Source organism: Vicugna pacos, chromosome 5 (assembly GCF_048564905.1).
Source record: "Vicugna pacos chromosome 5, VicPac4, whole genome shotgun sequence".
In the NCBI taxonomy this organism is placed as follows: Eukaryota; Metazoa; Chordata; class Mammalia; order Artiodactyla; family Camelidae; genus Vicugna; species Vicugna pacos.
In genome coordinates, this window is record NC_132991.1 from 77,131,860 (window position 1) to 77,159,751 (window position 27,892).

General features: G+C 44.0%; 1 long non-coding RNA gene across 3 annotated transcripts; it reads right to left on the reverse strand.

Moving 5' to 3' along the window:
- Positions 1 to 1,584: 1,584 nt before the first annotated feature.
- On the reverse strand, positions 1,585 to 27,285 carry LOC140696465 (uncharacterized). Of its 3 annotated transcripts, XR_012072853.1 has the most exons (5): positions 26,735 to 27,285; positions 15,974 to 18,709; positions 15,494 to 15,623; positions 7,426 to 7,507; positions 1,585 to 5,228 (listed from the first exon to the last, which is right to left on the reverse strand). It is a non-coding gene; the product is annotated as an uncharacterized lncRNA (long non-coding RNA). The 3 variants fall into 3 exon arrangements; XR_012072852.1 differs by lacking the exon at positions 7,426 to 7,507; XR_012072851.1 differs by lacking the exons at positions 1,585 to 5,228; positions 7,426 to 7,507 and having other exon boundaries at positions 14,654 to 15,623.
- Between the last annotated feature and the right edge of the window lie 607 nt (positions 27,286 to 27,892).

The following is a 27,892-nucleotide window of genomic DNA, read 5'->3' on the forward strand; positions in this document are numbered from 1 at the left end:
AACAAAATAATGCCATTTGCAACAACATGGATAGACTGTGAGGGCATCATGCTAAATCAGATAACTCAGACAGAGAAAGACAAGTACTATATGATCTCACTTATATGTGAAACTAAAAACAATAAGCAAGCAAACAAACAAACAAACAAGTTCAGAGATACAGAGAATGGATTGGTGGTTGCCAAAGGCTAGGTGTAGGAGGTGGTTGAAATGGGTGAAGGGGGTCAAAAGGTACAAACTGCTGATTATAAAATAAATAAGTCATAGGGATGCAATGTACAACATGGTGTTAATACTTTAATTACATATCTGAATATTGGTAAGAGAGTAGATCTTAAAAGTTCTCATCACAAGAATTTTTTTGGTAACATGTACAGTGACAGATGTTAACTAGACTAACTGTGGTGATAGTTTTGCAATGTGTACAAATATTGAATCATTATGTTGTATGCCTGAAACAAATACAATGTTATGTGTCAATTATACCTCAATTTAAAAAACAAACAAAAAAAGAAAATTAAGTAAACTAAGAGAAAGAAAGAAAAAGACCTGGCAACATTGAACTTCAGGGCAGGAGAGCCCTGGAGCCACGCCGGCTGCCTGCTTTGGCCGGACCGCAGTCTCTCCCATCCCGCTCTGTTCCGGCCTGGCCCTGTGGACAGCAGAGTTACCCACACATTTTAGAACAAAGCCTGGGAGATACTCGATGATGACTGCTAACTACTTTCTTGGCTTAAAAGTGAGTGTGGAAACAGAGGGGCTTTCCTGTCCAGGTCAGTAGGGTCAGGTCCTCACCCGTGGACCAGGCCCAGGTCTGAGAGCCACAGCTCAGAGGAGAGGCAGTGCACGTGGCCAGAGCACACAAAGGAGACCATGATTAAAAGGTTGGAAAACAGAGCCTATAAGGCAAGTTGGAGGGAACTGGATTTTTTCTTAGAAAAAAGGAGGCTTGAGGATGACTTAAGTGTCATCTTAAGTGTATGAGGGTAATTATGATGGGTGGGATTCTCAGCTCCTCTCCATTCCAAACCCACCGGAGGAACCCTGTTTATCTTGTGGCTGGAGGAATGTAGTGGGACAACAGCTTCTTACTTTGGTGAAAACTGAGGTTCATAGACGCCTCCATCTGCCTCAGGCCATCATGAGGCTCAGGCTAGACTTTTCCGTCTAAAACTTAAAAAATAAACTGAGTGACTCCTTGAATTCTTTCCCAACTTTAATTCTTAATGTCTTCCTCTACCATATTCTCTTTTATTTCTGCAGGTTTATCAGAAAAATCTTTCTCGAATGAGGAACTATGGTATGAATCACTGAAAATTCTCTTTAGCAGCATCTGTCCTTGAAGTTACCACAGTGAAAAATGCATGTGTACTCTTTCTAAGCAGACAATTAGGACACAGCTGGGAACGTATTTAAGATTCTCTTCCAAGCTGACTTTTCACCAAATTGTGATGGGTATACTTTGCACAACAGACTCAAGGAGAATTGTTTGGAGGACTTAATCAAGCACGGGGCTCATAAAAAACACTCCCTCGATGATCCATTCTTTGTTGCTTTTATTTAGTTTTAAAGATAATGACAGGTTTTCATGTCTCTGCTTGTTGGGAATTCTGTGTCCATACAGAGGAGCTGGAGGAACGTCTCAGGATGTCAAAACTGCTGAACGGCTTTTGGTACAATAAATTAGAAAAAGGCTCTCGTAAGTAAACAGCAGAGCAACAATAGTCGTCCTGTGTGAGGCTGGTGGGTGTCAAGGGCTTCTCATGTTAATCTTCATGACGGCCCTGGCAGGGAGGTATCAGTGTCCTCTCATGACAGATCAGAGCCCAGAGTCGGAGAGCGGAGTAACTTGCCCCAGGTCCCAGAGCTAGCAAGTGGTGACATCCAGACTCACATCGGGTCTGCCTGATTCCAAAGTCTGTTGTTTTCATGCCGTTGCCCTGCTCTTGGTGTAGGAATATGCCTTGTTAGAATGTGCTAGCCCCCAACATAGGAACATGCGACGGAAGGGGTTGTTAGGGTCAGTCTCCTGATTTCATTATTTTGCTAAGAGAGTTCATTAGCTTGGAAGGTCACTAAAGTCAATGGTTGACTGAGACATCATAATTAAACAGCCTCACCACCTTTCTACAGTTCCATCCCCTACCCTCTCCATGCAATTATCTGTTGAATTCTGTTGGCCTGCAACTTTATTTATTGTAACTTTTTAAACTTATTTTTAATTGAGTAAAAACGGTATATAACATTATATGAATTTCGAGTAGGTAACATTATAATTCGACATCTGTGTAGACTACAAAGTGATCACCGCAAAAGGTCAGGTTACTATTCGTCCCCATACAACTGAATGCTGCGATTTTAAATCTTCAGAGCTGTCTTCCTAATTCCTGCTGGTAAGCACAGCTCTTATGATTCTTTACGTAGTCCTGGCTCTAAAGTAATGTTCCTTAAGCAGTGGTCCCTGGACCTTCCACAGTAGCACCTGGAATATTGGCTAAAAATGTAAATTCCTGGGCCTTAACTACCAATCTACTGAATCAAAACCTCTGGGGGTAATCTATCTATTTAACAAGTACTCCTGGCCATTTTTATACATGCTAAAATTTGAGTATTGCTCCTGAAGCAATAAGTGGTTCTTAACCTTGGATACGCATTGTAGTCACCGAGGGAATTTATGCCTGCTTTCCCCTCCAGAGACTCTGGATTGTTTGTCTGGGGTGTAGCCTTGGGCGTCAGATTTTTAAGAGATCCCCAAGGGATTCTTATATACAACCCAAAATGAGAATCACTTTTCTAGACCCAGAACACTGCTTCTCAAGTGTGGGCACGCGTCAGGATCACCTCGAGGGCTTGTTAAAGCACCGACTGCTGGGCCCCACCCCTCAGAATTTGATTCGGTAGGTCTGGAGTAGGACCTGTTAAGTTGCATTTTTAACAAGGTCCAGGAACCATGTATTGGGAGCCACTGGTTTAGAGATTCTTAGATATTAGTATACATCACTGCTAGATCTTAAATAATTAAGAAAAAAATCTTTTTGTTACTTTGAAAGCTTCAGAGACGCCTTGTACTTTCCAGCCCTAATTTAAATAATATTGCATATATTCAGTCCACCACAGACTAGATCAAGCCAGCTTTGTAAATAGAAGAATTATTAACTTGTTTTTCCCCGGAGGAGATTTAGACAGTCAGGAAAGTAAAAACAGCACTTATCTGCAGTAGATAATTACATTTCTTAGGCAAGTTGCCCCTTGCAAAGCTAGAAGACATCTGATGAGCGGAGATCCGTGAAAGCACGGATCACTTCCAATATCATGTATGTACTAGAACAATAAAATGGTAAGGAAAATCAAACTTTTTGCACAAGCACGTGAATAAATCTTGACTGTGTCATTTTTCTCTGAAGTAAAAGAATTATTCTTCTTTAAACCCTACCAGTTACAGAGATGTCGTACGCAGAATTCATAACCCTGCTTTTTTGAGCATCCATATCTTGTCAAAACATTGTAATAGTGACATATTCATAGTCACACAGAGAGCCTACCCCTTATCAATGGCATAATACTTTGGCCTTTTCATTCATTATCGGCTGTGCTTCCATTCCTGCCGTTGCTAGAGCTGGTGGGTGCAGTAACTCGTTCCTTAAGGACTAGGGATCCCTGGGGAGGGGCAGGGTCACTTTGAGTGGCCTTACAGGCTGTGTGCTGCACAACTCCGGGGCACTGTTTGTGGAGAAGCTGGTGTGAATTACACCCTCTGGGACTGTGCTACATGGCGGACCCAGGAAAGAGCTCCACATTTTCTGGAGTTATGGAAACCTGAGCAATCTCTCCCCCAGGAACTGTTACAACACATGCCCCAGAGGTCAAAACTCAGCGCACTGCTCCTCCCTGACCACACCTGCTTCTCCTGCTTCCAGGCATTGGCTCTGGGTGACCCACAGGGGAGGGGTGGGGAGAACAAGGAATTCCCACAGGACCTGTTCACATGCATAGAGGGAGACCTGGGAAATCTAGCTGGGGAGACCCTGACAGGGGACGGCACAGAGAGGTCTGTCAGTGAGGCGGAGACCTGAGCACACAGGGCCCGAGTATAAGCCTGTGAACCTCAGACCCTTTTTAGAGCCATGGATAACAGTTAGCTCTTGCTCCTCAGCCAGGGTGCTTCTTGCTCCCCTCTTACTTCTTTACCTTGACACAGTCCTCTGTTTCCCCTACTGTCTTTGCACCCACCCTAGGCAACCATATTCTATGTATCGTCTGGAGAAATTCCAATTCTAAATATTTTTATCTCAGTCTGGAGGGCTGCCCTGGCTTCAGCTCTGGACATGTGGTTACTCTGAACTGCGGTCTGGAGGACTATCAGGATGTTGCCACCACAGCTCCCAACTTGAGCATCGGCTCCAGCTCTTTCTAGGACTTCTAGCATCATCCATCCCCCTGAAATGGAAGTAGCTTCTGAGGGCTGAGGATCTAAGCCAGGAGGTGGGAGTTATGCTAATGGGAATGATCCGAGGAAATAAGTCATTGGTTTTTAAGTAAATCTTCCAGAGAACAAGAGTAAAATTGGGGAGATCTATTGCCCCTTCCAAGTGTTTCATCTCAAACCGTTGTTAGGGACTGAATGTTTGTGTCTCCCCAAAATTCCTATGTTGAAGTCCTACCCACCAAGTGTGGCTTTATTAGGGTTAAGGAAGTAATTAAAGTTAAATCAGGTCATCCAGGTCCAATAGGATGGGTGTTCTTATAAGAAGAGACACCAGACAGCTTGGCAACTTGCTACCCCCAGTGCACAGACTGAATAAGTGCCATGTGAAGACAAGCAAGAAGACAGCTGTCTGCAAGCCAGGAAGAGAGCTCTCACCAAAAACTAAATAGACACGACCTTGATCGTGGACTTTTAGTCTCCAGAATTATGAAAAAATAAATATCTGTTGTTCAAGCCACCTCATCTCTGGTATAGTGTTATAGTTATGGCAGCCGGAGCAGACTAAGACACCCATTCTTTCTCTTCTCTCCTCACTTCAAGTTCCTTCACAGGAAGGGCTGGATAGGGTCAAGATCCATCATCTTCATCATTGTGGCCTCTCACCATTTCGACTACAGGATTGTAAGCACCTGAGGGCAGGGACTGATTTGCTGTGAACTCTGTAACTCCCCAGCATTTAGCAGATTCTTCTCCTGCAGTAACATGTGAGAGTCCAGGCAGGATGCACAGAGGAGGCGGATACCTGCAGAGGGTGCAGAAGGAATATGCCTACGCCATCTTGTTATTTCACCTTGTACTTTTAATGGTACATCAAGAAAGCATTTACCTCCATTGTTGTAACTTTGTGTGATCATGTTGAGGCTAGGAATGGCTGAGATGCTGCAGTAAGAGCAGAGTAGACCATGGTCATTATGTCAAATGTGGAAGATGAAGAACTCTGCATCATCTGCCCCAGCACAGGCACCTCTCCCCGGCCTTGGCTGGGAATTGCCAGAATCCTGCCCTGGTAGACGGCGTGAGGTGTGGGAGATGTTGTGTGGGGTGGACTTCCTCCTAGAAGGACTGGAAATCTTGCATTGGTGTGTCCTTGGTGTATAACTAGGATATCTATCCAATCCTCACTAGGGGAGATATTCAAAATATCTAACACCTGGTAGGGCTGTTGTAAACACCCAGTGCAGCTGTAAGAGTGCGGAGCAGCTGCTCATCAGCCCAGGAGTAAGCTAAACGCTGTTTCTGCTTTCCACATTTGCTTCACAGACAAAAGCCACATGTGTGGGCACAGCTAGATCAGGGCAGTTAAGATCCAGCCTGTAAAATTCACCAGAAGAGTATGTGTGTGGCCGTGACATTTACCCAGAGAACTAAGTCACTCAAGTTATGGGGGCATGAGACCCAGTTCTAGATTGGATACTTGTCTTGCTCATGCAAATGATTTTCTTTTTTGAGGGGGGCGGGAGGGGATTTGGTTTATCTATTTATTTTCATGGAGCTACTGGCGATTGAACCCAGGACCTCATGCATGCTAAGTGCATTCTCTACCACTGAGCTATAGCCTCCCCTAATAAGGTTTTTCATTTTAAACAAAATACCAGAGAACCAAGAATAATGCCCACAGTGATCCTTGCCAAACACAAATATATTAAATGTACAAGTTGGCATCCTAGGTTCATGTGTACTTCTCCTTCACGCCAAAGTTTCAAACATCGCAAGGAATAGATTTAAAAAGACAAAATGTAGAAAACAAACCAAATACAAGATTTCACTCAGACTCTAGAAATTATGTATGTGAAAAAGTTATTTCTAGTAGGTCTTGGCATAAATTCTGCAAGCTGAGAAGAAGTGATCAGGGGAGTATATGTTACCAAATAAAGGACCCAATGCAGATTGTGAGGGCCACACATAATTTTTGCGCGTACTTGAGGCACGTGCTTTGAGAGGAAACTCCCATATTTGGAATGCATCTATGTGATATGGCAAACTAGAATTTCTTCAATTTTAGAGAAGGATTTTATATATGTAACTATTCACTTCAGCCACAATAGCACCTCCACTGTTCAAATGCCATTTATGTAACAAATTTAGTTATTCAGAACCCAGCTGAGCATCTGGAAATTTTTTCAAAGGCCTTGTAGTGATTAAGGAATATAAGTCTGGGCATTCAATGCCATTCATTTCACTTCCTTGGAGAAACCCATATCTTTCAAGATCTCTACACAATTTTCTAAGAGATGTGGCTGTTTGGTAGTGGAATATGGCAGAGGCTGCTAGTGGCTGACCCCAGCATCCCTTCTTCCATTTCTACTTAGTATCAGAAACTCAAGTTTGTTCAGGGATGTCTTGCAGCCAAATAAAAACCTGTGTTTCTCAGTCTTCTTACAACTATAAGCTTGACAAACTTTTGACCAGTGAAAGATGAGCAGTCGTGCTGTTTTGTAAGGCATCCAGGAAGCATTCCTCCAAGGTGGGACCTAGTCCTTCTCTCTTCCTGCCTTCCAATCTGCGGGCTGCCCTGCAGTGATGGTTCTAGGAGCCATGTTGGACTGTGGCAGTGTGGGACATGGCCTAAGGATGTTAGGAGAGCTAGAAGGAGACTGAATCCCTAAGAAATTCAAGACGTGCTGTATGCATCTGGGACTGCCTATCTCTAGGATTCTTACACATGGGGCAGAAATAAGCCACTATCTTGTTTTAGCTGCTGTAGTTTTGTTCTAAATGTGATATGCATCCAAGTTTATCCTAATAAATATGCTCAACATAAATCAAAAGTAATGAAGTGCTAGTTTTGTGGTTACTAGAAACAGATACAGGATACCTGGGAGAAGGGATGTCTGACACCCCTAACAATTAAGGGGACACCAGGAAAAAAAAAAAACGAAAAGAAAAGAAACCCAGAAAACACAAACAACGAAGCCAAATTTACAATTTCATGTAAATACCTTGAAAGCATAGCATTCGAGTCACACCTGTTGAGATCAATCGTCCTAGACCTCTTAGGTAGGCTCCAAGGGCATCGATATGCTGCAGAAAATTGCATTACCTGAGTTAATGTGTAGTGATGCTTCAAGTCAATTAATTATGTTTGGTTTAAGAGATAGGAAATATCACAGAAATATTTTAATTCAAAATAACTTAGTTGAAAAAAATTTTGCTCACAGAAGAGCAAGTAAAAAGAGCAAGTTTTCTGGAAATTCTGTAATATGGAATGGCATGTTTTTCCAGGTTGCAAGATAAATTTGTTGTCACCGTATATGGTTCTGTTGTCTTGAACATTCTGCTGGTTTTATGTAAGAATTATTTTCTCAAAATACTTTAACATTCAAATATTGTATTCATTTTATTTGATTTGCACTTCAACTAGATATACATTTTTGCCATAAAGTTAAAACAAAAGAAAACCACAAAATTGTACAGAACATAAAATCTCAGTCTTGAGCCTTGGAGGGAGGAGGGTGTAGCTCAGGGGTAGAATGTGTATTTAGCATGCACGAGGTCCTGGGTTCAATCCCCTGTACCTCCATTAAAATAAATAAATAAATAAAGTAAACCTAATTACCCCACCACCACCACCAAAAAACAACAACAAAAGAACCAAACAATCAATCTTGAGCCTTGGAAGCAGCAAAATAAAGAAAGAAGTTATGCCTTTCCAGGAAAGTTTTATTTCTTTTATTCAAATCATATGAAAATTCTCACCTGAGCAACGTTTTCACACAGATGAGTGGAGAAAGAGCCAGCTTTTTCTGGCAAGGATCAGAAATAGGCCTAAAGGCAATTTGATCTTTAAGCCAAAATCAGATAGAGAGAAACATATTACAAGTGGGAAATCCACTGAGAACTTGCTGGCTCCTTGCCATTCTCCAAACACAGCTAAAGATAGCAGTAGCATAAACAGTGGAAACAGAAGGTTAAAGAACAAAAGCATTTGAATTAAATCCCTTAATAATGCCTTCATTCACACAGACTAACAGGAACTCTCCCCTCTAATACTTCACCTTCCAGGAGACAGATGTTCACACCACATGCTCCCTTACAATCTCCAACTTCTAGGATTCTTCAGGTCTCTTACCAATTATCACAGTTTTTGTTTTGCTTTGTTTTTTTTCCCCAAAAAAGTTTTTAGCTCCATGAGAGCAAAGACTGTCTTGCTCTTATTCAGTTATAGCTCCTTTACCTGCCTAGCACAGAGCCTGGCAAATAGTAGGTCCTCACTTAGATGTTGGATGGATAGATGAATGGCTGAAAGAAAAGATGGAAGGATGGAGGAGGGAGAGAAATTCGCAGGAAGGTATGATCAGGCACACAGGCAAGGGAAATTTAATCAAAAATTATCCTAAATTCCCATCCCATCCAACCTTTGACTCTTTGAAAATATCAGGATTTATTAGGAAGAAAGGGAGTGAAATGTAGAGAGGAAATAAAGGGAAAGAAGATGGTCATGAGAAGTTGACCAAATTGTTTTTGTAATATTCACACACACACACATACACACACACACACTTCTAATATACATAGCTGTTCAACACAGGCCAAAGAATTACCCTCAAAGAATGGTTACTTTGAATAGATTGTGTAAATTAGATAATGATATGCAAATTTCTGCAACCCCGAGCCTGACAGTGGGCCCTCAGAAGGGACTTTCCTAGGTAGTGGGACAAGATCCAGGAACTATGTGTGAGGTAGATGAATTTGCATTTTCTACTTCACTTTCCCTCTGGCTCTTTCGTGCTCTGGTTGGTGAGTAATAACAAGCCTAGAAGCTAGACCAGAAAAGCAGGAAAAGAGGCCTAGTTGATCCAGAAACTGAGTAATACATTGGTAAGAACATAGAGCAAACCACAGCTTTGTAACTCATTTCCTTAACTAGGAACATAAAGCTCAGCAAAAATATAGCCACAAAAAGAGCTGAACAACAGAATGATGCAGAGGACAATAGACATGACTGGGGCTGGTCGGTGTTTCTGGTTTTCCTCTTCTAGGCCCACAGGGGACTGCTTCCCCGCCTCCACAGATTGAACTTAGATGTGGCCATGTATGATTTTCTACAGTCAATAAAACATGAGTACAAGTGAGCCAAGTCACTTCCAAGTGAAGCATTTAAGACTTGGTGCAGGATTCTTCATGATCTTTTTCCTCCCTGCTACCATGATGGGTGCATCCCAAATGAGGGAGCCTCCACCAGCCTGGGTGCCAGAGTGAGGATGATGTAGCACGGGCATCAGCAAACCACAACCCCTGGGTTGGCTGCCTGCGTTTATAAATAAAGTTTTCTTGGAATAAAGCCACTTGTCTGTATGCTTTCAAGCTACAGTGGTGGAATTGGGTTGTTGTATAATACACAAACCTAAAATGTTCACCAAATAAACCTCTAAGGAAGTGTATGCCAATGCAGGATAGAGCACTGTTCACCCAACCCAGATACTTGAGAAGGACATGTAGGTTGAAAGGAAAGACAAGCCTTTGTTATTTTAAAGCAACAAAAATTGGAGGCTTATTTGTTACTCATGAATAACCTAGGTTATTCTGACTGATACAAAACTCAAAAAAAAACACCCAATTTGTGTGTACATCATTAATAGAAATAAATTATTCAAGAAATAGTAGAAACAATTAGCACAGTACCTGGCACACAGTAAGCACTCAGGTAGTTTTTTCTTGGTTGAACATTCCCCACTGAAAAAGGAGACAGAACGCTGATGCAATCAGGAACGGACTACATCGCTCCCTCAGAACATGTTGTCTGAAAGTGGTGGGTTTTTAACAATTTTTAAAGGAAAGATGTTAACAGGACAGTTATTAAGATGTTTAGGAAACATTGGAAGAGGCAGAATGAAAGCAAAGATGAATCTATTGAACACAGGGTTGAAACATCAATTGTCAGGACACGAGGCATTCAAAGAAAGGAGACTAAGAGTGACCCTTTCATCTGATTTCTCCTGGGATGCTGGAGCCTGGCCACACATTTGAAGCAGAGGTGAAAAGTTGAACTAGATTCACTTGCTTCGGTAATGTAAATGATTTAAAGTTTTAAACGGTAAGAAGATTCTTGTTTTTTAAATTCTGGAAGAAAGGTTCGAGAATACTTGCTAAGTTTTAAATATTAAATCTAACAATGAACACCCGCATAGCTCTTATAATGTTCCAGACACTATTCTGAGCACTTGACATATGTTAGTTCTTAAAATCATCACGATCCTATGAGTCAGGTACCATCATTATCTCCAGTTTAAAAAAAAGGGTGAAGCACAGAGAAATTAAGTAGCTTTCCCAAAGTCAGCAATCACAAAGAAGTGGAGCTGGCCTTGCACGCAGGCCTTCGGGGTCCAGGGCAATAGCTGTTAACCATTTTGCTCTATTGAATATTCAAAGGTTTACCAACAGACTTGGGATAGAGAGTGAAGGCAAAGACTCTTTTCTAAGCTGCTGTGTTTGCTTGGATGCTTTCGCTCCGTGTATCAGGAAACCTAACTCAACCTGGCTTAAGCGATGAAGAAGTTATTTCATGTAACAGAAGTCAATAGAAATGGTGGCTGCAGAATTGGTCAAATCAGTGGTTCGTTGATGTCATAAAGAATCCAGGTGCTCTTTGCCTTTTAATTCTGGTGCCAGCAGCACCAACTTTACCAAAGGTTCCTTGCTCTCGTGGTCAGTGATGGCAACCAGTAGCAAAGGGTGCGCGTGTGCACCTTTGTTGCCGCCCAGTTAGAAAGAAAATCTTCCCTCCATTTTCCATTCTTTCTGGGCCAAATTAGTTCACATGTTTATGCCTAGGCTGGGGTGGCAAGGGGAAAAGGTGACCAGAGCAATGCCAAATGCTGTTGGCTTAGAAAAATCAGGGTTGGAACTGGAGAAAGAGTCAGCTTCCCCTGAGTCAGTCCTGCTACATAAATAAAATCAGAGTTTAGTTAAGAAGGAAGATAGGAGTCAGATGGGTAAGTTCAGCAGCAGGTATCGGCTAAAATGCAATCGCATTTGCCAACTTGGTTATCTCTGCCACCCTTTCTCTGGGAATCCTTCCACAGAGGCAGTATATTGAGGTGATAAAATTCATATTCTCGTTGCATCACAAGTCTGAATCTTAATTCTGTTATCTGTTCACAGACAAGTTGCTCAAACTCTTAAGAGCCTGACTATACAGACAATGGCCAGATTCTCTAGACAAAAATAGGACTCTGATCCACAATCTGTAGCAAGCAGCCCAGAAAGCCAACCTACTATGCAGCCCAGGAAGTCAGACTACTATTTCTTGCAATCAGTCCATGAAACCAAACAATCCCCTGTAGTAACTGGCTCCAAACAATCAGGATTTGATTAATAACTGGCAGCTTTCATAATTTTTGGTCCCATTTCCAACTTAGGACCAACCAGATAAAGTGAAATATGCATCTCAAACCACTTACACTGCAATTCCCTGATTAGTTAGTTGCCTACAGCTTCCTCCCGCCAACAGCCTCCAGTCATGCCAGACCTGAAGCCTTCCTTTTTCCCTCTACAAAGCTTTAATTTGAACTGCATGTTGGAACTATTTTCACGTGGTCTAGGAAGCTAAAATGTTAAGGATCTATGATGGAAACATATACTTAGTCCTCATAAATATTTCAAATTCCTTGAAGATGATTCATGGGGTCCTCTAGATTCATGGTAACCCCTTCACATGAAAAACCGCCGAGAGGCACCCCCATCAGCCACGTGTCTGGACACTTGCAAATACACAGGCAGCAGAGGGGTAAGGGGGAAGGAAACACTTTGAAGGTGATAATTGTAGCCTCTGGCAAACACTGAGAGTTCAAAGAGATATCCTAAAAATTAGTCTTTGATCATCTGTAACAGAAAATAGTGGAGGAATCAAAGAGCCCCATCTCTTTTAAGTGATTGAAACAGTAAGAGACAAAAGGGAGGCAGAGAACTGACCACAATCTTCTGCTGTATGCCTTAAGCAAGAGTGATTTTTTTTTAAGCTCAGGCTTGATGTTTCAACAGTAGCCAGGCAGATGTTCCCTCTGTGGGCCCCATCCTGCGCTTAGTCACTGATTCTCCATTTGGCTCCCTTACACCAATAACCCCACAGAGACCCCTCTTCTTTTGTGCACAGTAAAGCAGTAAGTCCTCTTTTCTACTTTTCCATGTGAAGTGGGTGCTGTGTCAAAATGCTGTTGACACCCTGAAATAGACCCATACATTTTTATATGATTTTTGACATAGGTAAGAAAGCAATTCAATGGAGATAGGACAGCCTTTCAATATATGGTGCTGGAGCAGTTGGGCATCGTAGGAAAAATGAGAGAGAGCAAGGGAAAGGGAAGAGAAGAAAAGAAAGAAATGAGTCTTGACCTAAGTCTCACACACCATTCAAAAATTAACTCAAAATGGATCATAGACTTAACTGTAAAGCATAAAACTATAAGACTTTTAGCAAAAACAGAGTCTTTGAGACCTAAGTCTAGGTAGAGTTTTTAGACTTGGTACCAAAATCATGATCTATAAAAGGAAAAATCAACAAATTGGACCTTATAAAATTGAAAACTTGCTCTGTGAGAGCCCATGTGAAGTGGATGAAAAGTTATAAACTCGGAGGAAATATCTGCCAATTATCTATGTAGCAAAAGGCTAGTATCTATAATATGCTACATTTTGAAATCAAAACTCAGAAGTTAAAGCAAACAATCCAATTTTAAAGGGGGCAAAAAGACATAAAATAGACATTTCACCAAAGAGGATATACAGATAACAAACAAGCACTTGAAAAGGTGGTCGACATCATTGGCCGTTAGGGAAGTGCACGCTGAAACCACAATGAGCTATCACTACTTAACTATCAGAATGACTCAAATAAAAAAGTGACAGTACCAAATGCTGAGGAGCATAAGGGGAAGCTGGATAACTCATACATTGCTGTTGGGAATGTAAAATGATACAGCCACTTTGGAACAGTTTGAAAGTTTCTTATAAAACTACATGCAGCTATCATATCACCCAACAATTGCATTCCTAGAGTATTTATTCCAAAAAAAATGAAAACGTCTGGTCACACAGAAACCTGTACACACATGTTCATAGCAGCTTTGCTTGTAATGGCCCTAACGAGGAATCAACCCTGTGTCCTTCAACAGGTGAATGGTTACACTGCGGCTCATGTAAACATGGAGTACTGCTCACCAATGAAAGGGAACGGACTGTTGTCATGGCTGCAACTTGGACAAATCTCCAGGGATTTATGCTGAGTGAAAACAGCCAATTCCAAAAGGCTACATCGTATATAATCCCATTTGTATAACATTTTTGAAATGACATTTTGAAACTTTAGAAATGGAGCAGCAGGTTAGCGGTTGACAGAGGGGAGAGACTGGGGAGGTGGCATGAGGAAGCTGGGTGTAGTGATGAAAGGGCAACAATGTGAGGGGTTCTTCTGGTGCTGAAACTGTTCAGTGTCTTACCCACGGTGGTCACAGCCCTACACAGGTCATAAGATCACGTGGGACTCAGTCCACGAGTGTGTGTGCACCCACAGGCACACAGACAAATGAGCACAAGTAAAACTGGGAAAATCTGAATAAGGTCGGTGGATCATATCAATGTCCGCGTGCTGGCTGTGATGACATTTTAGCAGAGTGTTACCTCTGGGCGAAGCCAGGTCCAGCGCGCAAGGGCTCTCTGCTCTGTTCCTTACGAGTGCTTGTGAGCGTGTAACTAACTCAACTAGAAAAACGTGTATACATAGACACTGTTACTCCAACTAACAACACATGACAGAAAACTAAACTAGGCCCTTTTGAAGGTAATTCTGACCATTCTAGATATTTTTATGTTTACTCTCAGGCTGTACCCATATCATACCCAAAGGAAAGGGGTTTTTTTGACCTTTAATTTTTATTATAAAGGTAATATTAAATTGTAGAAAAGAAAAAATATAGACATAACAGGAAAATAAAATAAAAAATCACCTCTAATCCCAACACTCAACAATCATTTGAGCTTTGGTTTTTAAGAGATACAGCATAATTTTTAGTTTTTTCCATTTCACTATTATGATTAATTCCCTCATGCACATGCGTTCATAAATATCTACGGCTTTATTTCTTAAAATATATACATATTTACATTTGTGCTTTATTAATGATACCATTACTATACATGCGACTAAGAGATGATCAGGGCCAATATCCTGGTTTTGATACTACACTGCAGTTTTGCACTTGTACATACGTGTCCAAGACAGTTTGTCTGCTCTAGTGCGTAGCACCCATGAACACTCCTGCTCCTCGTTTTGGAGATAACTCCGCATCTGTGCTCAGGTGGCAGGTCAGGCCCTTTAGTGTGTGCTTGGAGACGACACCTAATCTCAGAGACGCCCCAGGAATACTGCTAGTGTTCTTACTCAGACTGCTCTGCTAAGGTGTTGGGCTGCACCCTGCAGGTCTGCAAGCCTCGTAGTCACCCAGCCTGAAGACCGAAGAAAGAGCCAGGAGACAGTGACAGAGACATCAACGATTTACTGGACGGGGGGTCTTACACATCCGAGACCAAGGAGCTTGGCGTGACACCTCACCGTGTACAGCAGCAGGCAGGACGTGGCAGCCATCTTCGCTGCCCGGGGGAGAAGGAGGCTACCATTTACAGGGGGAATTGATGTCAGGTGGCTCTTCAGTTACCAGGGAAACCAGCAGCTGGGGCGGGCCAAGCAGGAAGCCAGTTATTGATGAAGCCCGACAATTAAGAGATTGGATAGTCATGTGAGTGAAGCAGGGGCGTACAGAGATCAAGAGCACAGCCATCTCGAGTGGCCTGACCATATGCTCCACCCCTACGCACCCCGCACAGTCCTTACAATCTGGGTCTGCCCTTCTTCCATGATATCCCTGGGGTCAGGAATGTAGAAGTGCGGTGCAACCAAATACTACAAATGCAGGAGAGACTCCCGCAGCCAAATATTATCAAGAGTAAGAAACCTAGTGTACAAAAGGTAGTAATTCACCAAGAGGTGGGCAAACTTTGGAGTCAGGTGCTTACCAGGTCAATTTTTCACGGAAATCCAGAGGAGGACCACAATGGCATCTCGCTGTAGACCCAGCAATCAGACTCATCTCGCAGTGAAGCCACCACTGTCGCCCAGCCCTAGAACAGCTTCCTTCTGCTCAGACTAGGGACAAAGTGTAAGATGTTGAAGAGGCACAAAACAGGTGAGTTCGTGACCATTAAGCAAAATACAAGCAGTACCAGCATTCTGAGATAACACCGCCCCTGCCTGTGGTTTTCATCCTAGCCTGCAGTTCCTCCCGCCTGTCCACCCTCAGTCTCCACAGCTGATGCCGAGGACTGAGGACTGGAGAGGTGGTTTAACAACAGACCGTAGGGTTAACATAACGGGGCTGTCTCCAGCAGGGGGCCCGGTAGTCTAGGTGGAGCCGCACAGAAGCCAAGGGAAACCTGTAAGTCCCTTTCTAATCCTATTCCCCACAGTGTGGCAAACCCAAACCACCGGGGACTTACCTGTCAGTCCCAGGGCCATTCTATAATGTGTTCACCTGGGGGTCGATCCTGTGACAAGGGCAAAAGTGAATTGTTCTGACTGATAGTTGGCAACAGTCCTTTGCTGGTCGACAGTTGAACTTGGATTGGGTTGACTGGTTGCCTCTGGGTTAACATGGCGTAGGCACTGGGACAATTGCTCCTGGAATGTGCAGTTCTGGTTCCTAGGGCTTGAGTTAGCCTCCTGGTCCACATGCTGAGAAAGCGGCTTCCCTCGTCAATTGTTCAGTGGTCCGTTCATAGGTCAGCAACAGTGGGGTTGTAAGACAGGTGGAAATGACAGCATATGTCATTTTTATCAGCCCATTCCTGAACTTCATGGCCACTGGTCGCTATCGATGTGGTGGGTTGGGGGTATACTTGTCTCACCCACCAGATAACACCCAAGTATTTAACAGATAATCCAGGCCCTTGCGTTTTGTCTGTACTCACCAGTCATCCCCATGGAGTCAGAGCCATGAGCGTGGGGTGGCTACTTCCAAACTGGAGAGAGACTCTAAGGTTAATAGGATATCAACCATATAATGGAAGAGAAAGATGTCTGTCATGGTGGTCAGCTGCCACAGGGCCCCACCTGTTAGGGGACAGCGGGAAGCCATGATCACCCCCGCAACTTTGCATTCCCCATCCTATTTCCCAACATTGCAGCACTCACGGGAGTTTCCTCGGTGTCCTGGCTGGTTCACAGATTGCTGGGCTGCCCCTTGCAGTCCTGCCAGGCTTGTGCTTGCCCAGTCTCAAGACTGGAGAAACAGCCTGGAGACAGCGGCAGAGACATCAATGGTTTACTGAATGGAGGGGATCTTACAAGTCTGAGACAAAGGATCCTGGAGCGACACCTGCACCGTGTACAGCGGATGGCAGGCAGGACGTGGCTGCGATCTTTGCTACTCCGGGGAGAATGAGGCTACCATTTACAGGGGGAATTGATGTCAGGTGGCTCATCAGTTACCAGGGAAACCAGCGGCTGGGGCGGGGCAAGCACGGAGGCAGCTACTGATTAAACCCGATAATCAAGAGGATTGAATAGTCATGTGAGTGAAGCAGAGGCTGGTGGAGCAAGGATACAGAGAGCAAGAGCGCAGCCGTCTTGAGCGGCCTGACCATACATGAGGGCGCAGGTTCAAGCAGAGGCAGAAAGTCCTCCAATATCTGTCAAAGGCTCCGGGATTGCCCCTCCTGGATTTCTGCAGGCTTTACTGCACCTCCCAGATCTGAGAGGCATGTACATTCAACAAGCTTTCTTCATATAAAAAGAAAGGGAGGAAAACAAATAAACAAACAAAAAAGCACACTTCTAGGGGGTCCAGTTCTGCAGCCCCGGCCCGGTCTGCGTTAGTGGGTGAAGTCTGATTTTTTGGCCTACGCGTGCAAGCCCGTAATGGATTCTCCTCGGCAGCAGGTGATAGACCCTGACATTTCAGGAAGCCTCCAAAGGAGAGTTCACTGGAGAGAACACCCTGCATAATTCAGGAAACAACCTCCGGAGCGCGGGATTGTGTGCTTCTCAGGCCTCGGCATCACGGTGCCACAGAAGGGCAATAGCCTCTCTCAAGCTAAAAGGGATTTAAAAAAGGAAATTCCACCTGCACAAAAATGTGTGCTATTACTTCCATTCCAAGAGGGGTTTTCAGGAGCCCAAGTAGCCCCTGGCAGGCCCTGGAAGTGAGCATCCTTTCTACGATGGAAACACTAGTTGAAACGCTTTACTTGCACTGCTGATGTGACAGTCTTGCCTGGAAACTCCCTATGCTTTTTCTCACACTTCACTGAATTGTGTTTAATCTGTATTATTCCTCTTGCATGTCAACGGATCCTTCTGTGGTGGGAAGAGATAGAAGGAGAAGAGCTGACAGGTTGAAGAGATGCTGTTTTCCTCCTATCTACAGCTGTCTTCTCATTCAGGGTTTGATTTGCTGTGAAATCAGAAGCGAGACTCTGCCCTTGGCAAAAAGCATCCGAAAGCAGCACCAGAGTGCACCGTGGTTGGCATCCACTCGTGGAAATTCGAAGCCAGCTCATCAGTTTCCTCCCACAGAGCTGGGGCAGATATTCCAGCAAATTGGTGCCAGGTTCATTTAAGACATGATAGAAAACAGATTTTAGCAAGCCAGGATTATTTTTTTAATTTTCTCAGGCAGGAAATAAAAACAAGAAGTTTCCCAGGATGTTATTTGGAACATAAAGTGAAAGCTTGGTACACCCTCATGCAGCTTCTGTAGCTCCAGAAATGAAGGTGTTGGAAGGTGGAGTTCAAATCTTTATGCTGTCAGTGCACCTGTCAGGAGGGGAGGCAACTCTGGGTGTCACTGAAGTCAATGTGTCCACCAAGGGCAAAGAAAGTAGATTGGTTAGAAACGAGGCTATTTTCAAGGAACAAAGGTTTCTATTCCAGGGGCATATTGACCTTTAAGACAGCTGTACACGCTTCTTCAATAGCTTTGCTCAAGAGGGCACAGAATGCCACGTTTCCACTTAGGTGTGGACCTAGAACAGAGGGAGGACACCTCCCAGCCAATCCCTGAGGGTGTTTAACACAGATTTGGAATTCAGGGGAGGCAGTACCTCCACGTGACACACTCACCTCTGTTTATTGCACCTCCTTCTCTGCCTTACGCTCTATTTCACATACGAAGATGAGGTCTCGCCTCGGGAAATACAGGTTCTTGTAACACTTCGATTCACCACCAAGGCAAGCTAGTATTGTGGAAAGAATTTTTGTTCCAAAACCAACAGCAGTACTTCAAAACTACATAACATCTTTCCTCTAATGTTCTTAAAACAGTTCCTAGACGTTACCTCACTAAACCAACACCTTCAAAACACTTTGATAAAGACAAAAGTGGGGCCAGCTAACCCCCCTTCACCGCCTTATCAGTGTGGTATCACAGAATGAAGCCTGTTCTGGAGGGAGGCGGTCCCTCTTCTCCATTTACTGCTGGCTTGAGAGGGTCACCTAAGCTTTGTAAAACTCTCATCTCACCTGAAAAATATGGAGCAGAACCAAATGATTTGTACAGAACTTTCCAGTCCTGTGAGTCTATGAAATTATGAAATGAGGAGAGGTTCTCATTAAGAGAGGTAGGGTACCAACTTGTCGCACTTTTAAGCAGGCTTAACTTTAACATCAAGCTTTATTTCCTGGAAGGGAAGATGACTATATGAGGCCCAGCTCATGTGCCACCCAGATCCACAGGGACCGCTGCTGGTGGGTAATGGATCATGACCATCCTAGGAGTGAGACGGAGAGACAGCCAGCTAGAATACTGTGTGGGTTCTCACTCTCTCACTTTGTCAATCAGATCCATATAAAGAAGGGCCAGTTTCAAATGTGGCCCAGAGGAGAAAGGGCTCTGCGCCAGTCTGTGCGGTGACAGCTGCCCTGCCACTTGAGCTGTATGATTCATCAGCTTTGAAGGTCAATAACACTGCAGGGACTCTGAAAACTCTCATTAGAAGAATCGTATCACAGACAGACCCTTAAGATTTTGGAGCCCACTTGCATTTTTTTGTGGCCGAGAACAACTCCCTCTTTGGAAAAATAGCATGACGCTAGTCACAAATAAAAATGTGGTCATCATCATGGAACACCAATTGACTGTGAGACAGCAGCTGTTTCACATCATAAGCTGAGTGTTATCAGATCCACCAAGTCACTGGGCCAGGTGGGGATGACAAAATTTATGACCTAATGGAAGGGGCACATTCAGGGTTAGACTGAGGTCAGCCTAGAGCACCTGAGTAAATTACATAGGCAGGTGGCCGAGGCTCATTTTCCCTAACTCTCTTGTACCAGTACCTTCCTTCCAGCTACACCTACGGCAGTGTTGGGGATTCCCTGTGGCCACTGTCAGAGGAAGAAAGGACTTTGGCCTGGCTCACAAGAGGGACAATGTAATATGTTGGTGCTAGCCAGAAGCGAGACTGACCCTGAAGAAGCGTGGTTAAGAGAAATCCTCCCACTTGGCAGAATTAAGAGCAACGCATTGGTTATCCACTTGCTGTTCAAGAAGAAGCAACCTGAAGAAAGTATATATATTGAGTCCTGAGCAGCAGGAAATGATTTGATCAAATGGTCAGTACTTAGAAGGAACAAGACATGAGACAAGGATGTCTACCAGAAATGTACGTACATAGCCTAATGGGAGTGAACACAATGCATGCAGATCTTTTATCACACGCTAATACCCACCAGAGAACAACATTCTCATACAAGCTCTCAGCAACCAAGGAGACGATGAGTGTCAGTCAGCTTCTTACTGAGTCACTCAGTGCTCGTGCAGTGGGGCCATGAAACCAACAGTAAGAATGGAAACTAAGCATGGATCAAAAAGACCCGGTCTCCCTGTCCAGAAGGCCAGTCTAGCTCTGCTGCTGCTGAGTTCCCTGCCTGCAGGATAGAGACCGAAGCTGAGCCTCTGATGTGGCCTCAGTCTTGAAAAGACTGGCCAGCCAGCTGGTGGCCAGTCAATTACATCAGACCTCTTCTACCTCAGAGACAGCGGTGACTCAAACTTTCCTAAATTGATACTCTGGAGATGGGTTTGCCCTCCCTGCCCGCAGTACCTGTGCCAACATCACCACCTAAGGACGCACAGGAAGCCTGATCTACTAACACTATACGTATGACATTTCCTCAGAGTAAAGGATGTATCTTACAATGAAAGAAGTGCAACCACAGGCTCGTGGCCATAGAGTTCACTGGTTTTAAAATGCATTCTCTCACTCAGAAGCAACTAGCTCAACAGAGCAGTGGAATGGCCTTTGAAAATCTCAGCTAAGGTGCCAGCAAAGGGACGACACCTGTTGGGGCTGGGGTGCTGTCTTTCATGGTGTAATTGATTAGATAGATAGACAGATAGATAGACAGACAGACAGACAGATATCCCATGTGATATAGGGTTGACCCTGTACCACCATAACTCCAAGTGACCTACTTGCAGAATTTGAGCTTCTCATCTCCACAGACATTCTTTGCTAAATTGGATGTTCTACCTCACAGGGTGGGAACTCTTCTACCAAGGATTCCACTGAACTGAGGGCTACAGCTACCACCTGACCACTTGGTGCTCCATATGCCAATGAACCAGTAGGCAAAAAAGTAGTTACTACACAGGCAGATAGGATCGATGATCCCCTTGAGGAGTGAGGGTCACTGCTACAGAGAGGAGTGTGTCTAGAGCCCAAGGGATTCCCTGGAACTTCTCTTGGCCCTTGTGAGTCCAATAAGAGGCAATGCATCAAAAATGATTTGATAGGAATAAGGCAACCAGGGGCCGAAACCCTTCAGAAATGAAGGTCTATGTCACCACACCAGGCAAGCAAGCACACCAGACCAAAATGTTGGTCAAGGGTAAGGAAAATCTAGAATGGGTAGTTCGGAAATGGTGAATGCCAGCACTGCACCAGGATCAGCTGGGGCAGCAAGGGCTGTAGCTGGGTTTGTTAACCTTCTTTAAGTCTTTGAAGAGATTACAACTGACCATTGCCTCAAAGGACTTGACTTGAATTTCCCCTTTTGGGGAAAGTAAGAACTTCTTATTATCATATGGATAATAAAGTCAGGGTTTCAGATCAGAGTAGCCCAAGAGAGGGATCACAACAGACCTCTCCTCCCCCCTTCTTTGGGCCGCCTGTGACACATGTCATGTTGCCAGCATCGTGCTCACTCTCAGACTCTGTCATGATGCTTCTCATCAGCAAGGGAAGAATCAAGGTGTTTCTGTGAAACCAGCCCAACAGTAAGTCATGATAAAGTGTAACTAGGGAGGCCCTGGGGTGGGGGAAGGGAGGGGGAGGCCAGGGGAGGAGGGGTGCAAGAGCCAGTTCTTGATTCCAACGTCGGTTCTAGGAACAGCAAGAAGAGCCTGCACCTGCTGCCCCCGGGGTATCAATTGGCTACAAATCTAAAGCGTCCCTGATGTTCAGCAGAGCTGAGTCTTGCCCATCAAGTTTCTGCCAAGAAATACAGGGGGAGGGTATAATTCAGTGGTTTAGCACATGCCTAGCATGCATGAGGTCCTGAGTTTAATCCCCAGAACCTCCAAATAAATAAATAAATAAACCTAAATATCCACCCCCCCCAAAAAAAAATTGAGAGGAGGAAGGTATAGCTCAGTGGTAGAGTGCCTGCTTAGCATGCATAAAGCCCTGGGTTCAATCCCCAGTACCTCCATTTAAAAATAAATAAATAAAAACCTAATTACTGCCCCCCCAAAAAACAGACAAGATGTACAGAGTCATGAAGGATAGACTAGACTTCTGTCAACTAGATCAGCCACCTCAGAACCAAGGTGTGGAATGTAGAAAGGGGGACTTCTGTACGTTTTGTTTCTGTTAAATAAAAACTCAAATGGGTGTGTGTGTACACACACAACACACAAATGACAGTGGTACAGGGTAAAAGGAAGAAAACTTAAACTTTTATTCTCAGAAGATCTCACAAAAGCAATGTGGGGAGTTTCCAAGAGGAAAATAAATACCTGTTAGCTTGTTTAAATCTGAATTGAAGAGAAAGAGAAAGGAATACTAGAACTTTGTCATTGGAATCTCTATACTGATAAGTCAGTGGATTGCCATTCAGGTAGCCATGGAATGGGATGTACTTGAGGCTTAGAAAGTAAAGACAATGAACCCAAAGAATCAAGAAAAATCCAGTCTATGTGACAAGTCAAGATTCAATGAACTAAGCTGGATAGCTGTACAGATCTCCCTACCCACTACTCCTGCAGTTTCTGCTCATGTAGTAAATGAGTTTTTATTCAAAATATACAAGGGTATGATGAACTATAGGAGGACTCAATAAATATCTATGGGATGAATCCTAGGTCTATGCTAGACAATCCCTCTAAATTTCTAAGGTCCAAACAAGCAACTTTATCAGGTTATTAGTTTCTAGTAAGACTTTTTTTTTATTTCTGGTAATTATAAAACTAGTTATTTGGAAGATAGGACTTAAATTGTGTATTAGCGGTATATTTGTTAGGTTTCTCTAGAGAAACAGAATAGGGTGTGTGTGTGAGAGAGAGAGAGAGAGAGAGAGAGAGAGAGAGAGAGAATGAGGGAGAGATACAGATGAGAGATTTATTTTAAGGAATTGGCTCACACAACTGTGGAGATGCAAGTTCAAGATCTGCAGGGTAGGTTGAAGACCCAGGGAACAGTAGCAATTTGAGTCCAAAGGCAGTCTGCTGGCAGAAGTTATTCCTCATCAGAGGACATCTGTCTTTTTTCTATTAAGTCCTTCAACTGATTGGGTGAGGCCCACCCACCTCGTGGCAGGTGGTCTACATCAGTCTACTGATTTAAATGTTAATCTTATCTAAAAATACCTTTACGAAAGCATCCAGAATAATGTTTGGCCAAATATCTGGGTACCATGACCTAGCCATGTAACATACAAAATTAACAATCACAAGCAGTAAGTGAACATTCGTACATATTTAATTGGATTATAAAATTGTTTCTTTGCATTGAGACAATGAGTGTATTGAGTTTGCAACATAAATTCTTTGACTTAGTTGTGAAATCATACATTTAAAATGCGTAAAAGTGATCTGTTCTTTTTGAACTCTAAAGCATCTGGCCCTAAATGTGGTCAGTTAACACCCTAAAGTTTTGTGATGTGTTGAGCTGTGGTAAGGTGACCAATTTGTTTTGATTTTCCTAGGACTTTCTGAAAATCCCACTCCTCAGAGACCCTTCCATCCCAGCAAACCAGGCCACTGGCCACCACAGTGGTCTGTGCTAAAACCATCCTTATTCCCCAAAATGAGCAGGGATTTAAGAGTGGTTTGTACTGGCAATGAAGTAATTTATGTTTGAATAGGTGTGAATTACTTTATGATGCTTTCTGCCCTCCACTCCTTGGGAAAAAATCCTAAAATGAGCAAAGAGAGCCAGCAACAGGGCATTATCCCTGGGTGACTTTATCATTTGCTGTGACAAACTGGGGATTCCACCCAAAACAGTTTCAGCAATCTCCGATCCAAAGTAAGGTTTAACCTCACTGTTTGCTTCTGTGACTCTGAGGATAAAAAGTCAGGACCTCTCTAAGTAGGTGGCTGCCCTTCTGGTAGGCATTAAACTAGGTATGTGATTGGTACCATCCTCCTCTAGGTCACAGGAGCACCCATGACAACACAAGAGTGGGTCCACCAGGTGGCCAGGGCCCTCCTGCATGGCCACAGCACCCCACCTTGGCAAAGATGCACCTCTGTCACCCACACATGGCATTTGTTTGCTTGAGCAGTATGTAGACAAATGTTGAGGATTCTAAAAATTCTTTGGCCATAACCTAGAGCCGAAGAGTCCCTGAGGTTTGGGGAAACGGTTGAGAGGAAAGACAGAAGGATGCTGATGACTCTTCGACCTGCCACCTCCAAACACCCTGAGATGCCCCTCTTTCATTGATTTTACATTCTGGGCATCCACACCAGTTTCTGCTTAATGAAAACAGTTTAAATGTTTGAAAAGAACAAAAATATAGGATACAGAATATTTATAGCATTTATCTCTACAGATATGATTATGAATACCTTAAACCACTTGAGTGCTGAAATGACCCTGACAGGCAATATCGTAAGCCACATAAACATTTGTCTCTTTTTTTTCTTTCATTTCCAAATATAGCACTCCTCCCACCCTCCTCCTCCTTTTTTTTTTTTTTTAAATTTAAGGCAGAGAACTTGAATGATTAGGTTCAAAATCCAGCTTTGCCACTTTCTAGGTTTCTGGCCGTGACAAGTAAGTAAAGTTTACTGAGGCTCTGTTTCCTTGGGTACAACATGAGTACAGTAACATGGACTTTCTGGGTTCTGTGAAAATTAAATGAAATAATGCACATGAAGTGCCGGCACGCAGTGGCTTACTAAACGGAAGCCACCATTCTAATGAACTGACCACGAAGCTTCAACATCAGGCCTCAGCACACCTCTTCAGTTTCATCTCCCAGCGCCCTCTCACAGTTCATCCTGTTCTGGCTTGAACACCCTTTCAAGTTCCGCCAGAAACTTAACTCCCTCCCAGAATAAAGAATTTGAGGAGCTTCCTGAGCTATTGCTGCAGGTTTGGGAAAGGGAGGCAGAGGATTCTCAAAGTGTGGGCTTATCATGCCATCCTGGCCCTAAATCTCTGTCTGTGCCTTGAATATGCTGTTCTCCTCTGCCTGTGGTCCTGTTTCTCATCTTTGTCACCAGAACGATCATTAATGCTCCCCCAAGGTTCAGCTCTGGTGTCACCTGGCCAGGAAGCTTTCCCTCACCGACTCCTCCCATTTAGATTAGAGGAGGCCTCCTCTGCCATCTACCACGGAACCCATGAGAAGGCCCCGTAAACTATGCTTTAACATTTTACTCTCCCAAGACTCCCAAAGCAAACACAGTTCACCGTGCCTGTATGACCACAGCCTGTTCAGGAGCCTGCTACTACCAGCCCCTGGAAGGTCATGCTTTGTACACCCTGCTCCTCTCTGCCCCAGCTCTTTCCTCTCCAGCTGAAACTGGGATAAGTATGAGCACCTGACCCAAGGTCTGCACTTTGAACCATAACCTGTGACTTGTCGCCGATGGCAGTGGGTTCAGTCCGTTTTGGGAATCAGCATCACCCCTGGAATTTTAAAACAAATACACATGCTTTGCTTTCTATCCCCAAAGACTCTGAGTCAGGGGGTCCAGGGTGGGCCCATGCTTGGGTTTTTTTTAAAAAGCTCTTCAGCTGATTCTGGTAAGTATCTAGGGTAAATAACTCTCTGAACCAGCACAGAAAGAAGAGCTCATCTAGTTAGGTCCTATTTGAAGAAACATCGGATGAATTTTATCATGTGCAGGGAATGGAAAGTGACAGAATTTCATGGGATTGAACAAGGGTTGTGGAAAGTCAAAGGCACCTGTTCTCTGAAGTGACCAGGGAGCAGAGCAGATGTGGGTGGTGAAGAAGTTGGTCCTTAGAGAGAGAGAGAACGAAGCTGCCGTGTAGAGAGAAGCTGAGCAAACAAGAGAGGAAGACAGAGATAGAGTGTCACAGAGAAATACAGGTCAGCAGAAAGGACAGAGGCAGAAAAAGAGAGAGACAAAGAGAGATGAACAGGCAGACAGAGAGAGACAGACAGAGAGAGAGACAGAGAGAGAGAGGGAGAGAGGAACTTCTTTCAGATCTGCCACCATGCCATCATCAGCCTAGTCCCCCAAACTAGAAACTCTGAGGACTTCTCATTCCTCATCCACATCCAGTCTTGTCATTTCCACCTCAAAAAAATCTTTGAAATGTGACTTTTTCCCCTCCAATCCTGTTGTCCCAGCCTTCATCAGCGCTTGCTGAGACTAAGTCACAAATCTCACATCTCGTCTCTCTCCCCCTAAAATCCTCCGACCCCAAGTCTTCCCCCCCACTGCTGTTCATCACACCACCTCATCCCTCAGTTTATGAGACGATAGCCTTCCTGACCTGACCCTGTCTGCCTGGCCTCATCTCTGACGTCTGCCTCCTCCAGATCTCACAGCAACTAGGGCCCTTACCTTTGTAAAAGCTCTCTCAGTCTTCTCCTTTGTTTTTGGCAAGCTCCTACTCAGCCTTGAAAACCTACCTCAAAAATCACCTCAGTGAGGTGAGGGGGCAGGTATAGCTCAGTGGTAGAACACCTGCTTAGCATACATGAGGTCCTGGATTCAATCCCCCATACCTCTGGTAAAAAAATAAAAATAAATAACAAATTTTAAAACTTACAAAAGTCACCTCAGTGATGCTTTTTCACCTCTTACAGGCAGTGGTAGCTTCTTCCTAGCCCACTAGACCGTGAGCTCCTTAAAGAGAAGTGCTCCTTTCTGTTTGTTTCTGATTTCCCGGGACGCAGAAGGCACTCCGGCGTGTGCTGTCACTGACTGGACCTGGGGGACTGCAGTGATCAGAAAGCAATCATTTGAGAGCCAGGGTATCACTGGGTGGAGAGAGCCAGCCATATTTAGGATTCTGTACTCCCAGACTTTGCTCCTGGATTTTCAGTGTCTTGTCTTCATCCACTTTTGCATCCACAGACCCTCCGGATGCTCCAAAGAGATTTCTCCCAAAGCTGCTGGAGATGACAGTCCTGGGAAGCAGGGAAAAGCAGGTGGGGAGAAGCACTTGTCCACGTGGGTATTTGGGTCCCCAGCTGCCCATAAGAACAATTTCTTTCCTTTTTACTTTGAATCCTAAGAAAGTGCCTCCACAAGAAGACTTAATTTTGAAAACGGAAAAAAGATGGAAACATGAATTAATCCCTTCTCCATGACCTGAACCGCTTAGAGCCTCTAACAAAGCTTGGGGGAAATCTGAGTTCAAACAATCGTTCTGAAGCAGAAATACACATGCAAAGAACAAGTTCTGACCAGCTTTTAGTTTGTATTCTTTGCTCCCTCCGACAGCGGTGACGAATGGAACAAGGGTTTTGTTCACTAGAGGAAGCTCAGTAGCGTGTATCAGGGCAATTAGCGTGCAAGTCTAGTGGCTGAGCATGGCTCAGGGGCCCACTGAACGTCAATCTGAGGACTTTCATGAATTCTGGTTGCTTCTGTTGGCTGAAAAAATACTTTAGAATCTTGAATTATGTGCTAAACACTTTCATTTGGGTCCTGACTCCCACTTGAGTCACTTGGTATTCGATGGAAAAATGAGTAGGAAGGGGCGGATCTCTGCCAACTGAAAGGAGAGAGGCTAGCCTGGGCAGAGCATTTTGTAGGACGCAGACTTGAGAGTCAGCCAACTATTCTTAAAATCCTCATTCTTGTAAGCTAGTGCACGACCTCTCCATAAAGGCAAGGAGATTCCAGAGGTATATATTTGTCATCTGGAGTGGCCTGGGCGCTCCATCTTAAACCTGCATGACTGAGAACTTGAAATTAATCA